Consider the following 14365-nt stretch of genomic DNA (forward strand, 5'->3'; position numbering starts at 1 on the left):
GAGGAGGACATTGGCAAGGAGATCCCAGAGACGACCTGGGCTCAGCTGGTGCGGCGTGCCTGGAAGGGCACACGCCACGCCCGCTTTCAATTAGTCCACTATTATGTGCTCCATAGAGCATATTTGACCCCGGTGAAAATCAGGCGATATTTTGCGGCGGCCTCAGCAGAGTGCCCCAGGTGCCCGGCCCAGGAGGCGGACCTTCTCCACATGCTGTGGGCCTGCCCGGGATTGTCGGCCTATTGGGAGGAAGTGGGGAAGACCCTGGAGGAAACGACGGGGAGATCCCTTTCGTTGGATGCGGCGGTGGGTCTCCTGCATTGGTTCCCTCATACCCCCAAGAATAAAATATCTAGTAAATTCATCGATTTGGGGCTGCTCCTTGCTAAACGGGAGGTGACCAGGAATTGGAAGGCACGGACCGGTCCGACAGGGAGCCGGTGGCACAGCGAATTTTTGAAGTGGGCGGCGGGGGAGAGTACGCTTAGATACCAGCTAGCTTGGAGGCAGCGTAACGAGAAGGCCGAGGAGACAGCGCTGGAGTGGGAGATGCTCGTGCAGGCCCTTAGGGAGTATTGCGCCCCCGGCGATGCCGAACGAGAGGAAGCGGCGCGCCCTGAGTCCCGTTAGACGGTTGCACTGCTCAGCTTTATTGCTTTCCCCATGGGTCCCCAAGAAGATCCGGTTGCGGTTGATGCCGCGCGCTGATGGCGGGGGGGGGGAGGGTTTTCTGGGATTGGGGGGTTTTAAGGGTGGGGGGGTGTTTTTGGAGTTATAGGGTTGTTTAGAAAAGCAGATGAAGGACAACGAATCCTCCGGGCCGACCTCGACAACCTCCTGAGCCCCCACGGACTTTCGCCGCCCGACCCCAGGGTTGTGGGCTGAACGGCTGTGTAAGCAACTTCCGGAGGGGATCGGAGGGTTGGGTTTCAACGCTCCGGCTTGAGATGTAATGCTGGCCGATTATGTAAAGATTTACTAATTCCTGCAATAAAAATAATTTTAAAAAAAAAAAAAAAAAAAAATGAATCTGTTTTTTTAAATCGCCACAGCTCATGAAACGGGCGCCCTGGAAAAGTGTTGGTATGCCCAGTAAGCCTAAGTAGTCCCAAAACAAAAATAACAAAGCCCTACAGCGCAATATAACTGTAGTTGGTCGGTGCTGCTTCCGATAAAAACAAAAGTGATGCATCGGACCAGCAACCAATAGGAAGGCCGGAAAATCGCAGCAACGCTAAATAAGACAATTGCAAGCGAGGCAAGCAGCAGGCGGAATTCCCCATGCTATACGGGTTACTAGATGTCTTGGAGAGACAGCGAATGCGCGCTGCCTACGCGAGACCTAAAAAGAAAGCTGATCTGAGCGAGGAGAGACATTCCCCACAATATCAGGAAATGGCAATGAAGAGAGCGCGCCATTGAGGGGCAGAAGCCCAGGAGCGACCTGCACATCGATCACTATAGACAGACGTGTAAGTGCATCAAAGAGGTACGAACATCAAGCCTTAAAATATACGCAATGAAGTGCTGCATTTTAAACCGGAAGCTAATAACACTAATCACCACTCACTAATGTGAAGCGCTTAGAGGCAGAAAACAGAAGCGCTAAGGCAAGCATCAAAAAGAAGCGCTTGTAGACTGATAATATTACAAAAGTGGTATGTCACCTAACCAGAGTCATAGTCCCTCAATCTACAAATAGGCAAAGACTCAACTGCACTCAGCATGAGTTTCCTTAGAGGCGAAGAGATATATAAAGCAAAATCACTGTCAGAGGGGAGCAAAAGAGCTTAGAACAGGAACAAAGAGAAAGGAACTGGGCATGTGTCTATTGCAATTCATCGAGCAGACAGGGACAGAATAGACATAATGGTGAAAAAGAAATCCTCATTAATACCTGCCCACTAAACTAATCTTCAGAATGATACTAAACAACTCCCTGCAGCATGAAGAATGTGTGGGAAAAAGGGGAGAACTGACACCGTCAGATGTCATAATTATTTTGTAATTTTTTATTTTATTGGGTATAATCAGAAAGTCATGTAGCAAAATACTGCCATCCGGATCCCACAACCATATTTAACTGACATATTTACTTCAAACTTCTTAGATAACCTTATACAATACAAACCCACTCATTTATTCAAATTCTAAACTGAACGTTACAATCAAGTGCCACAGTACCTTAACTAATCAGGAAACCTTTCCCTCCAACGTACTCTTGGGAACAACCACAACCACATATAATATATAGAGTAAAGTGTCTTTGTGCTATGTAAGAAAAAAGGCCCATTTTGACAGCATGATTAGTTCTGATTATCTAACTAAATATAGCAAAAAGCATTTTTCAAATTTTTACTTTCCAAGGGTTCTCCTACAATGCATATGAAGTGACTAAGTGCTATAACTGAAAAAATATTGAAACACATCAAGATGCTTCTAAAAAATATTTTAAATAGCAGTTAATTTGCATTTCATTTTTTTTACATAATACTAAGTCCCGTAATTAGCCTTCATTAATGGGTCATATTTTATAGGAGGTAAAGTGATTTAGTGCAATATTAAAAGGAAGAGACATTATCCTGTTAATATTGAGAAAGTCGATAGCAATATGAATAACAATACATTCATGTATAAAAACAAAGTCGCATCTTTATTGACAAATTCGCCCGTCATGAACCCCGTATCAGCCCGGGCTCAGAAATACGTAGTCAGGCAGGCGATGAGACCCAGGCCCGGGGACACTGATTGACAGGTCACAGGTGGGGTGGCAAGTAGCCAGTAGACAAACGTGCAAACAGGAAACCTCAGATCAATACCACAGATAGGTGCAGCCACATCACAAGCGTTCAGGGATATTGGCCCCAATAAAGCACACTTGGCCGGAGAGGGACGCGCGTTCCCAAAACACCATAAAGTCAGATGCCACACGAAGTTAGGAACACATAGCCAATCAGGACAGAGAACACACAGTACATGCAGTGATCACATGCTCCCCATGCTGGATATCTGGACACGTTGCCCACTGGCCGCATTGTGTTCATGCAAGGTCGAGGCCCACCTGGATTCCTCATCAAATACATTAGTTTATGGCTCAAAAGACAGCGGTTTACATTTCTTACCAAAAAAGTATCACCGGAACTATTTTATGGCATTCAATGAATTGCATAAAAACACATGTCAGATCGATTGTAAGTTTAGACAGTCCTCAGACCCCATGCCTGTAACTGTTCTCCCGGCCGCACTGTTTAATTAAACAAACTGTTCCTGTTTTGCCAAATGCCTCTGGTCTCTTGTTTTTCAAGGTAGTTAATGTTCAAGCAACAATCCATAAAAAGTGCTTACGTGCTACTATTAACTCTCAATATTTTTGATTTACACTAAGATAGCTAGGAGATCTCTATAGCAATAATCTTATAAACGCAAAGGAAAAGAGCATCTTCATCTACCTGTCTCTTACCACATTAATCCCTTTTGAAATACCAAAGAAGAAGCTGCATATATTTAGGAATCCAGATTATGCCATACCGCTTTATATTTATCTAGCTGATTGTTCCTCTTAGCATAAACTGATTCAAAGTGAGATACCCGCTTAATTTTTCCTTCCAATTACCCAACTCAGGAATATCTGTCTACCTCCATCTTTGTAAAATCACTAAATGAGCAATGGACACTGAAATAAAAATATATACACGCTCTGAACCTGATAGGGTTGGACCTTTTCTAATTTGACCAAACAAAACTACCCAAACCTCGGGGCAAAGAACATTACCCCGTTTACTAATTAAAAAACATATCACAAAAACTGTAAGATTTAGGCAAGTGACTATTTCATGTTGCTAGTCACCGGCCCTTACTTGCTGGTATCTGAAGCATTTATTCAGCAAAGAGGGCTAACAATAATAACCACTTTAAGGTTATAATAAAGAAGCTGTCTGGAATAAAATTTCGTCCTTCTCAGATTTGCTGCTCTAAACAATTTATAGCTAAATTGCGAAGTCTCGTCTCATTCATTCAAGACCAAATTCATCCCTGTTTCCCTTTCAGTTTTACTCAGATGCGAAGAAACGACTAAGGTATGTGTCTTGTAACCAAAACCTCTATACCCAAACACTACCCCTTTTATTTTATGCATGTATATACTTCTTAAAATCATCTTTGGGAGCTCATTAAGTTTAGGCAAATATTGTTTATAAAGCTGAACCACAACCCCCTACCCACTTTGAGGGATCCCCAGCTGATCACACCTCTTTCAATCTGAGTTAAACTTAAAGTTCACCACCAAATTATACCCAACACACTTTTCCCATTCCCTAATCTCTGCCTTTGAAATTGTGAAACCCTGACTTTCACAATCCTCTAGACTCTCTAGAGGGAGATAATCAATGCATTCAGGTATGTCACATTCCTTATATACTTCAATACCTCGACGTGAACAATCATACAATACTTTGTAACGGGTCATTTTGGGCAGCCTAAAAATCCTATTAAAAGAAGGTAGATGCAGTCCAAAACCTAAAACCATTTTATGAAATAGATACTATCAAAAACAGGAGCAACCAAAGGGGTCTCCAATCTGTTTATCATTCCATCAAAGCTGCCTGAGAGTATGCCCTTACATGCTGCAGAGCCATTCCCCCACACTCTTTATTTAGCTGAAGGCAACTAAGGTTCAGCGAGGGATGTTGATTATTCCATTTAATATCACAAAATAAGGTATTCACCTGACAAAAAAAATCTTTGTAATTCCAATCGGCACATTACTGAATAAAAACATAAAACGGCATAGAATTGACATTGTCACTAATGCTACTCTTCCCACAATATACAGGAGGAAAAGCTTTCACCTGGTCAAGAGAATCCTTACTTTCCGGAAAGTAGTCTCACAATTGAATTTAACAGATCAGCATAATCAGCAGAAATATAAACTCCTAACTATCTGATAGCTGACTCTGGTTTATATCTCTCTCTCTAAGGCCTACAGGAAGATTATTAAGGGAGATTATAAAAAAGCAAAACTTCTGATTTCCCATGATTTATTTTATATCCTCCAACCGTGTAATGGCCTCAATTTTCTCCACTACGTTTTGAGGATTAGCCTCTTCATTTCTTAAGTATAATATAAGATCTTCTTCATAAAGGTTACGTTCAATCATAGCAAGTATAGTGGGGGGAGAGCAATATCTGCATCCCCGTGCATTGCTATTACCAGGAGCTCTATAAAAAAAGAGAATAACTTTGGGGACATGGGGCATCCTTGACGAGTCCCTCAGTACACTTTAACTCTAAATACTTTCACAGAATTAATTATAATTGTTGCTGACAATTCTTCATAGAGACTCTTTAAAACTCATAGTCAACTGAAAAATAATAAGCTTTAAGAATTTTGAAACACTGCCTTCCAATTGACCAAGTCAAACGTTTTCGCAGAGGTAAACATAATTATTGCTGCAGTGATTTCATTTTGTGAAGGGTAATCAATTGCCTTGTTTGCGGTGTAAAGCCCTGCGTTGTAAATGATTTTGCGGTGTAAAAATGAGGAGTAATGGACTGCATTGTGTAATGCAGTCGTTTTCAGCCTCCTCTTAGGAAATATATTTACTCACTGTAGCTCTCTGCTCTTCCCTGAGATTAGGAATCCATATCCCTCTTAAATTCTGTACTATTATATCAAATGGAAATTCGTCCTGGCTTTGTTAAATCTTGTTGTAGTGTTCCCAAAATATCTGTTGGACTGAGCTTGGATCACAAAACACTAAGGACCTGATATAGATCTTGGCAGACGGGTTACATTAATCCCATAGTATATAATGGATTTACTCACTGTAGCTCTCTGCTCTTCCCTGAGATTAGGAATCCATATCCCTCTTAAATTCTGTACTATTATATCAAATGGAAATTCGTCCTGGCTTTGTTAAATCTTGTTGTAGTGTTCCCAAAATATCTGTTGGACTGAGCTTGGATCACAAAACACTAAGGACCTGATATAGATCTTGGCAGACGGGTTACATTAATCCCATAGTATATAATGGAATTTATAATTTGATGGACAGAATATCCGTCACGGTTGTGATGGAGTAACTAACCCGTCCGCCAGGATCTAAATCAGGCCCTAAGTTAGTGTCAGGGTCAACAACTTCTCTAATAAAATTCTCATTCACCCTAGATTTTGTAGACCACAACAGTGGTTTCCCAACATGTTCATTCTGCTCCTAACACTTCTGTTCAATGTGCACTGATCCAAGACCTTCGCCTCAATGTCATAATCCCTTAATTCGTGTTCTGTCTTTGCAAAATAACATTTTTTTGGGGGGGAGCTAGAAATTCGAATTCTCGCAGGTCTAGTACTGTTTGCTAAAGAGAGGGGCACCTATCTTTCTTATATCTTGGTAATTTAGCCTCCTCCTGGAAGTCTCAAAGGAAGCATCTCCATGGTAGAGAATGTGGATAGAGAGGATGTGGCTTAACAAGAGGCCGAATTTGAAGGCATGGAATTACGTTCAAGGCTGGCGGGAGGCTCAAACATCCTGTGATTCTTGTCAAATCACTTAATCGACCCGTGCCTAGAAAAAAATGAATGTTTCTGTTTATAATGCAGCTGGTGCTCATGTAAAGCGCACTGATACCTTCGGGTCGAGTTTGCACTATATAAAGCTGCAAAAAAACAACAAAAACAGAATAAGCCCATCTGTAATGCAACAGGTGCTCATGTAAAGCGCTCTGATATCTTCGGGTCGAGTTTGCGCTATATAAAACAGCAAAAAAACAACAAAAACAGAATATGTCTGTCTGTAATGCAGCTGCTGCCCATGTAAAGCGCTCTGATGCCTTCGGGTCGAGTTTGCACTATATAAAGCTGCAAAAAAACAACAAAAACAGAATAAGCCCATCTGTAATGCAACAGGTACTCATGTAAAGCGCTCTGATATCTTCGGGTCTAGTTTGCGCTATATAAAACAGCACAAAAACAACAAAAACAGAATATGTCTGTCTGTAATGCAGCTGCTGCCCATGTAAAGCGCTCTGATACCTTCGGGTCGAGTTCGCGCTATATAGAACTGCAAAAAAGAAAAGAACACTCACATTGCGCTCAGGTACACAATTCTTACTCATGACTGGACTTTGTATTTCTAGATAAACAAAGCGCAAAATATGTTAGATATTCTTTATCTGACTGCATATAAATTTAAAGTCGCTCATATTAAGCTCCTCTCTGAGCAAATTGTTCCGAGTGCTGCAGCTCTCTCTAAGCTGTATAGCCAAAGAGGCTTCTCTGCTGTGTGTCCCTGGAAGAATGTGATCTGGACCGAGGGTCGAAAGGAGGTGACACGTTGCCATGGATACCAGTTATCTCAGCCTGGTCCTAGCTTGTTTACTTTCTATTTTTCTCCTCAGATACAACCACATTTCAGCATAGTACGTGTGGTAATGTGTGCTGCAAGAGTTGCTCTGGATCGAACCTTATCCAGTGTTAGTTGAAAGCTGCAACTCCAGAGATCGGCTACAAGCCAAGTCAGTGACGTTTTAATGCATGGGCAAAGTGGGTTCTGGCCCAGGGCCCCTGCCTTTCAGGGGCCCCCCTGACAGAGTCAGGTCTGTTCTGCAGAGTCTTGCCCTGATGACCTTTAATATTTCGTAAACATATTATTTTTAATACTATTTTACTTTAATTTATTTTTAAAGTACATGATGTGTGAGAGTCCAGTACAGACATTTTGCAGAGAAATGTTGTGTTTAAGTTTCATGCAGCATCCATAAAAAGTTTCGTTAAGATCAAAACAGGGCCTCACATATGAGAAATGGGATGGGGTCACAGAGATTATTTGTTGCTGTTGCTTTGTTACAATACTGAAAACACACATAACTATCCCTGACTATTAGATTTAACACATTTCGAATTTGGACAAGTGTTCCTGTGCACTGTCAGGGTCTTAGCCAAAGAGTGCATGAAAGAGCTGAAATAGGATCCTAAATTCAAAGCTGTTCAGAACAGGGGTCCACAATACGTTTGGCACAGGGCCCCCAAAATCCTTAAAATGTCACTGAGTCAAGTATGTGCATTGAGTTTTTGTGAAACAAGCTTCCCCATAGCTGTGCCATAGCTCCCTTTCTTGTGCCTGAAATGGAAATATCAAAATGCTGGGACTATCTGAGTACCTGTTTCCTGAGAATTAAAATGTCCCACTCATTCATTGTAGGGTTAGGGTGTTGCATCCTGCTGCTTTTAGTTGGAGAGTTTGCTTTAGCCTATTTTGCCTATTTTTTGTTCTTTGTGTGTTAGATGCCTCAAGAGGTAACCTTTGCGACAAGGTTGCAAAAACAACTCCCATTTCATTACTGGTTAGAAATAGGAAAGTAGAAAAAATGATTGAACAGTGGGGCTAATAGAAGCATTTCCAATATTTAGAGACTGTTAGATCCAGAGGGGATTCTAATAGACAGTTTTTTACATTGAAGAAAAGAGATGCAGTCTGTCAGTCTTTATTACTACTCGAAATAACCCTTATTTGAAATCCAAGAAGAAAGAAAGCGAGGGGTAAAATAGCAATATTCTGCACTAACGCTTTGCTGTTTGAATGCAGTTCCTTGATGCCACTTCATAATTCAGTTTTTTTATTAGAATGATTATAACGTGTGGCCTGCACATAACAAGATAATCTGGATAGCAAAAGCAGTAACCCACTGAGCTGTCTACATAAAATACAAATCAGTGACTTGTCTGTTATGCCTTTTGCTTTGCAGCAGGCATTTTAACCTTCTATACGATTTTATAATGAGCCAAACCTGTGACTAGACTGCAAAAAGATTGCTCCCACAGAGCATTAACCATAAAGTTGGTTACTGACCTTCGATTTCAGGGACTTTGCAGCAGTTACAAAGTCCTTTCAGAGCTTTTCAGTGCTCAAGAGAGGTCATTTCTGATACTTATATCTTTATATGGGCTTTAGTGTTTGATATTTTCAGTGTCAAATTGCTTTGGTTTTAATGTAAACATGTACATCAAACATAACGCAAAAAAAACATTGCATCCATCCTGCCACCCACTTTGCAGCCTTCAGAGGCAGGGTGTAAAGCATTTGTAAACACATACAGTAATACATTGAAAACAATACAAATGGACACCACACCAGTTTAGAAAAATAGGAAATCTTTATATAAACCAACAAGACTAAATACAATAAAATTCCAACATTCAATACTCTTGAAAAATAGTACTTGTGCAAAATGACCTTTAAATTGCAGAAAATCAATAAAACACAGTTCTTCCGACTCTGTAGCTCCTCCTTGGGCTACCGCGATACTGAATACGACAGAGTCTAACAATTCCAGCCAACCGCATTGATACTGGACAGCTAAAGCGTCGACAGACTTGGACACAGTATCTTTCTTGTTGCGACGAGCACTTCAGTGCAAGTCGGTTGGGGCAAACATCGCGGTCACGGTGTGAGCGGAGCGTTGCGGTGGGCGGTGTCCTGACGATGCGGTGCAGGCAGCGGCTCGTTGACGGAGTCGGTGAGACCAGAGCATGCGTTGAAGGATGAGACGATGCTCGCTGAGGTGCTGGCAGACCAGTCGATGTTCGAGTCGGGCAGTGACGTCCTTGCAGCATGTAGCGAAGCGTTGCGGAGTGCGGTGCCCTTAGGACGCAGTGCAAGCAGCAGCTCGTTGACGGGGTTGGTGAGACCAGGGTTGCGTTGCGAAGCGAGGCGTTGCTCTCGGCGGTGCTTTTAGGACACGGAATCCTGCGACGGACTCGATGACAGAGTCGGTTGCCCTTTTCTTCTGTGGAGACGATCAGAGACGGTGCCTACAGACACGGTGAGGTCTTTGCTGTTCCTGAGACCTCTAGAACAGGGGGCAAGCTCAGTTCAAACCCTTGGAGATCTTCTCTTCAAGCAGGGCGGACAAAGCAAGCAGCAAAGCCTTTTCTCCTTTCCTTGGCAACAAGTAGCCACTGCAGGCCAACCCCAGACAGCACACAGCACAGGGGCAGTATTCTCCTCAGCTTCTCCGGCTCTTCTCTCTGGAAAAGGTTCCTCTTGATTTTCCAGAAGTGACCTAAAAGTCTGGGGTCTGGGCCCCTCCTTTTATACACCAACATCCTTTGTTCTCGGAAGGCAGAGAGTGTCTGTACTCAGCCAAAACCAGTTCTGTCCTCACTGGTGCAGCTTCCTGGCAAGAGGTGGAGACAGGATTGTTGCAGGCAGACCAGGCCCATTCAGGTGAAAGGAAATCTCCTCCCCTACTCTAGATGCAGCCCAGGTCTATTCAGCTAAGCACTAACTCATCAGACTTTTGGAGCCGCTGCCCCTCTCCAGCCCATGTCATCCAAAAGCCAGACATGCAATACACAAACCTAGTAGAGGCACCCTGGATGGCTAGGCAAGAAAAGACCTACTTTCTAAAAGTGGTATTTTCAAACACAGAATGTAAAAATCACCCTTACTAAAAGATGCATTTTAAGATTCTGATTTCAGGCATACTAAACTTTATTTTTCTACCTTGTTCTTAGCGCCAGTTATGTTTATAAGATGTTATAAACAAACTCCCCATTCTGTCCTATGGGAACAGGTAGCCTTGCAATAGTGCAAAAAGCATTTGGCAGTATTTCACTATCAGGACAAGCTACACACATCAGGGCATGTCCTACCTTTTACATACAATGCACCCTGCCCACAGGGATACCTTGGGCCTACCTTAGGGGTTACTAATATGGAAGGGAAGGTTTAGGGACTGGAAAGAGTGTACATTTGCCAAATCGACATGGCAGTCCCAGACTGGAAACAGGCTCTGTAATGGCAGGCCAGAGTTACATTTTACAGGCTGCTTCTGTGGGTAGCACAATAAGTGCCGCAGCCCACTAGCAGCATTCGATTTACAGGCCCTGGGCACACACAGTGCACTATACTAGGGTCTGACAAGTAAATTAAATATGCCAATCATGTGGGGGCGCTAGAGGGCGCCTAGCAAGATGGCCGCACTTGCGTGAGGCTCTTGCTGTTCGGGTTTTGATCCGGCTTTTCTCCTACATAGTTGGGGGCAGAGATGCGTGGAAAACCTGCTGCATAGACATCGGACCATGCTGACAACAGATTTACGTGAAAGTTGTAGTGGCATATGACCTGATTCCCATTGCGGACGCCAGAGATCCTAGCCGAGGCTGAATACAAAATGGCGGCGGCGGACAGCAGCTGAGGAGCGGATCGGCGAGCAATGGAAGCGGTGTGAGCGGTGGCTGCCTGCTGATCGCATTGCTGGAGTACTGACAGAGCGGTGGCGCCTGAAGTCTGCCCAGAGATCCCTGCTGCTGTGAGGGTCGCGGCGCTGCTGCCGTGGCGTGGAGGCCATAAGGCGTAGCAGTGCAGTGCGGGACCGGGTCGGGGCCGTGCTGAGGTCCGTGAGAGGTCGCCGCCCAAGTGCCGGTGAGTGTGAGCTGACCCTGGCGACTGGCCGCTGCCCCCGAGAGACTGAGGCGGAGTCGGGCTGCAGCTGAGTCACGGACTTTTACAACATCGCTGCTGGGGGCGCTGCCTCTCGCCGGGGCCGAGTGCTGCTCCCGCACGGAGAGAGCGGCTGCGGGAGACGGAATCGGCGCGGCCTGCTCTGCAGGAGGACTAGCGCTGAGGCGCTCGCTGACGGCATCACATTGGTGGAGGAGTGGGAGGCGAAAGCTGCGGCGAGGTGCAGGGAGCCGCGTGAAGCTGTGCTGGCCCCAGTGCTGAAGGGGGCATTATATGCTGTCTGAATGGCTGTGCTGCCCCATCTCCCCCACTAGCTCGGGAGGGCCTGGCTGGGTCAATGCAGTGTGGAGTGCTACATGAACAGCGTGGGCTAGCGTTTGGGCTGACATTGTGCCTCCTGGACCCCATTGCCTACCATATATGAATGGGAGCACGTGTGAAGTGGATAAGAGGTGGCAGCGCTGTATCAGTTGGCCATATCTGCTGCTTGCGGGTGCGCCGGAGGCCCTGGGAGGATCTGCCCTGCTCCTCACACCTGATTGGCCGATCCTGTATCCGGAGGTGCCCAACTATACGGTGCGGTCCTACTGAGTAGCCAGCTGGTGACTGCCGAGGTTGGTGTGGCGCTTAACAGCTATCCAAAGGGCGTACCAGGGGGACTGAAGGTGGTGAGGTGGCGTGGCGGTCTCTCTTCTCCTTTAACAGCTTGGGGTTGCCCTGCCGGAGATTGCAGACGGTGCTGGGGTGTGCCGCCCTCTCTCCTAGGCACTATGGGGAAGTCGGATGGGCGGCAGTCGAAGCTGCCTTTTGAGGCGTGGAAAGGAATCCGTTCTCAAATGGAGCCTGCGGACGAGGCGGTGGACACTCCGGCGCCCTCCACCGCGGACCTGAAGGAGTTGTTGTTGGCCATGCAATCTAGCCTAGTTTCCATAGAAACCAAGATGGACTCCATGAATGCCCGATTGGAGGGGGTGACGCACAGAGTCGATAAGCATGAGGAACGTCTGACAGAAGCGGAAAGACGGATCTCGGATGTGGAGGACACCTCCGCCGCAACTTCCTCGAAACTGCTTGAAATTGAGAAAGTCCTAAAAGTAATAGCGGCCAAGAATGAGGACTTGGAATCCCGTTCCCGATGGAAAAACCTCTGCATCGTGGGGGTGCCGGAGACCGCTGCTACGGGCAGGATGGAGGAATATATAGAACACCTTCTCATCGCACTGTTCGGTAGGGAAGCCTTCTCTTCGGTGCTAGTGGTGGAGCGGGCCCATCGATCGCTGGCGCCCCGCCCGGTCCCTGGGGCACCGCCTCGTCCGATAATCGCCAGAGTGCTTAACTACCGAGATCGGGACACGGCTCTGCATCTTTCGAGAGAGCGGGGCCAGCTCCGATTTGAGGGCATGAACATTTCGCTATACCTCGACTTCACCTTGGCCGTGCAAGAGCAGCGACGGAAGTTCCTACCGATCAAAAGGCGGCTGCAGCAACTCAATATTCCGTATGCGATGCTCTTTCCTGCCCGGCTCAAATTGACATATCAGAATAAGTTCCATTTTTCAACTCCCCGCAGCTGGTGCAGGATTTCCTCAAGACATTGCTGAGGACTGAATCGGGCCGCTCCTCTCCTCCCCCGAGTGGCTGAGAGTGGAGGTACCTCGGACGTGGAATGAACTGGGACTGTTGATGCTGGAGATCAGCACGGTCCCAGTATTGTGAAACTGCAATACGTCTCGTGCTCATAAAACCTGAATGAAGCCACTGCTGGGAGCCGGGGGGTGGCGATATGACTAGAGAGGCCCCCCATATTGGAGGGGGTCGCTTGAGACCCCATTCCCCCTCGTGGGGAACCGCTTATAGATTCAATGAGGAGTCATTCTGGGGGAAGTATGAGAAGACGAAGAGCCTCAGGCTCCTGGCGCAGCTGCTGGGATGGCTAATCTGAGAGACTATGATGCAGGGATAGAAGACGCTATTGACTGTATCGGATGTCACTGCAAATGGACCCAGCAGAGTATCCGCTAGACCACCCGAACACCCTCGCCGGGTAAGGAAGCTCCTGGTTGCTCTCTGGACCCTACCCCATAGGTGAACCCTTACCAGGACAGGTGGTCAGTTGTTGGGGTTGTTAATGGTTAAGCCATATTCCTTTGTTAGGGCCATGGCGTTATGGGGGATGAATGGGGGTGGGGTTGAGAATCACGGCAGGTTTGGGCTGTTGATGTGGGGGGGGAGGGGAAATTTAGTTTGCTTGTGTTTCGCCAGACCAAATGCTAAGCCACGGGCCTATGTTATGCCGAGCACCATACTGCACAGACGCCGGTACCAAGAAGGTCCCGGCCCTCTCTCACTAATGACATGCTTGGGGGACTATCATGATTGACAGCGCTTATCCCTTCGCATTCCGTTTCCTCACTTGGAATGTGCGTGAACTGAGGGAACCCCGTAAGCGCAGACACATACTCTCCTATCTAGATCGGCACGGAATACACTGCGCGATGCTACAGGAAAGGCATTTCAGTCCTACCGCCCCCCCTTCCTTTGCCGCGCATTGGGCTAGTCACACATGTATCTCCTCCCATTCGTCATATGGGCGAGGAACATGCATTCTCATACGGAAAGCCCTCCCCTATACCCCAATTGGATCTATAACGGACAAACAGGGGCGGTACGCCGTCCTGTGGGGTAGGTTGGCTAATCATTCCTTTACTTTTGTGTCTTGTTATGGGCCGAACACTGACGACCCCGAGTTTTTCAGGGTACTTTGGGGCAAGAGCTTAGAGATAGGATCCACACATCTACTCTGGGGGGGGATTACAATGTTACAGTCAACCCTGAGTTGGATAGATCGCATCTGCACCCGCATCATTACTCGCATGCACATTCAAGTCGATTAGGCATGATTT

The sequence above is a fragment of the Triturus cristatus genome, chromosome 6, assembly GCF_964204655.1.
Source record: "Triturus cristatus chromosome 6, aTriCri1.1, whole genome shotgun sequence".
Classification (NCBI taxonomy): domain Eukaryota; kingdom Metazoa; phylum Chordata; class Amphibia; order Caudata; family Salamandridae; genus Triturus; species Triturus cristatus.